This window comes from Bison bison, unplaced genomic scaffold, assembly GCF_000754665.1.
Source record: "Bison bison bison isolate TAMUID 2011002044 unplaced genomic scaffold, Bison_UMD1.0 scf7180017864236, whole genome shotgun sequence".
Classification (NCBI taxonomy): Eukaryota; Metazoa; Chordata; class Mammalia; order Artiodactyla; family Bovidae; genus Bison; species Bison bison.
The window spans coordinates 7,697,757-7,699,856 of record NW_011494808.1 but is presented as its reverse complement, the minus strand read 5'-3'; the positions used below and the strand labels follow the sequence as shown (position 1 = coordinate 7,699,856).

The following is a 2,100-nucleotide window of genomic DNA, read 5'->3' as shown; positions in this document are numbered from 1 at the left end:
GTGTGGTCTTTGCCGACAGCGCCATTCCTGAAGCGCCTAGATCTGTGTTTGCAGCTGTTCTCTTGATGTCTCTCACGCTGCCTTGTGACTTGATTCAGGTTGTGCACCTTTGGCAGGAATACCCTGAGGTGATCTGTCCTTCTCAAGGCACCGTGTCAGTTTGTCCCCTTACTGACAGCATCTCCCTTTTTGATATTTATTTATTTGTTTGCTCTGGGTCTGTAGTTGTTCCATGTGGGAGCTAGCTCCCCGACCAGGGATCGAACCCGGATCCCTGCTGTATTGGGAGCAGAGTCTCAGCCACTGGGCCACCTGGGACGTCCCCTCCCCTCTTTAGATTAGGGAGAATATAAAGCTATATATATATATATATATATATATATATATATAATGATTTTAAGATAGTCACTGCCTTCAAAGAGCTCATTGTTTTGTTGGGGTGACAAGTCCGAATCACATTTGCACCAACCTCGTATCTCCACATGAGAAGTGGCTCTCGTGGAGAAGTAACTACAGCCACAGTGGGAGGAGCTGTAGGGTCCAGAGTGGAGGTTCATATCCATTCACTACATGTTTAAAAAGAACATAGTCATGCTGCACACTGACAGAGCCAAGCTGAGTTCAGCAGAGGAGCAGACTGCAGGATGGTTTTTTGTGGGTTTCTCTGCCACACTGTGGCATGAGGGATCTTAGTTCCCGAACTTGAACCTGTGCCCGCTGCATGGGGGAGCGTGGAATCTTAACCACTGGACCACCAGGGAAGCCCCCCACCCCCATATATTCCTTGTAAATGCTGTGTGCTGTGCTTAGTCGCTCAGTTTGATTCTCTGTGACCCATGGGCTGTACCCCACCAGGCAGCTCTGTCCGTGGGATTCTCCAGGCAAGAATAATACTGCAGTGAGTAGCCTTTCCAGTCTCCAGGGGATCTTCCCAATCCAGGGGTTGAACCCAGGTCTGCCACATTACAGGTGGATTCTTTACCATCTGAGCTTTAAATAATTGTAAAAGTACTTATCTGTGTTTGGGAGGAAGAAAAAAAAATAGAGGTTCAACACTCAGTAACTATAAGAGAAGGCAGGGAATGATTTAACCATCTGAGCGATAGTTCTTTAACCAAAAATAAGTAATGAGAAATTGTAATTATAAATCGGCCAGAGCTGCCATCACGTAAGTTTTGTCTCTTACATGCTGTAGTTCTTGCCTTCCAGTCACTTAACAGCCAATTGAGTTTAAATTCACTGAGCTTCACCATCTTAAAAGTACCCCAGGTAACGGCCGTTTACTGGGCCTTTTAAATCATTAGTTTGTTGTTGGACCACGTACCTCACATTTAAAACCGATACTTAACTTAACTGCTTTGATGGTTGAAACGACTTGAGTGGCTTGCTGCTTACTTTTCAAGTAGTTATATGGTAACTGACTTGTTCACGGCGGAAGCTCTACTAGTGTTTAGCAGCTTCCTAAAGAAGGAAGAAGCAATTTGAACGTATTTACACCACCTACTCAATTCATGCTAAATTTCAACAAAGTTAAATCATGCATTTTATTCTGTTCAGCAAGATCTCCACCAGATGAAGTTTAGCTTAACTCAGTACTCCAATTGTTTACTGTTTGTGATCCAATCTGGACACATGTGAGGTGTCATTTTAGAACCCTAGACATGAGACGATTAGAAGTCTGCATAAAGTGACCCAGGATGACCGCTTCTGAGAAAAGTTAAAGGTGAGCAGAGCTACTCGGGTCCTCTGCGTACAGCCAAGCTTTATTCAAGTACAACGTGATGTAAATGGCACAGGTGCTCGATTCAGGGACAAGTTTCAAACAATGAGGGTGCAAATACATGATTTCAAATCAGGCAATACAACTTAGCCCAAGTAACTTGATGATAACTGAAAGCGCATCAGAGGCTTCCTAAGGACCAAGGCAGACAAACGGCCTGGCTTGAACACGTTCACGGGTACCTAGAGGCAGTCCCGACTGAAGGACGCTGGCGCGCTTCAAGTCCTAGTTCTCCGAGCTCGAGTTCCCTTTGTTCTTTCTGCCGGGCAGAGGGAAGCTGGATTTGCTCTGGGGCTGCGAGAGCTTGCTGGCCAGCAGGG

General features: G+C 45.6%; 1 protein-coding gene across 1 annotated transcript in view; it reads right to left on the bottom strand.

Annotated features, from left to right (window-relative positions):
- The window catches only part of NKIRAS1 (NFKB inhibitor interacting Ras-like 1), a 24,432-nt gene that overhangs the window by 3,077 nt on the left and 19,255 nt on the right, over window positions 1-2,100 (bottom strand). The gene's annotated exons all lie outside the window — the stretch shown is intronic.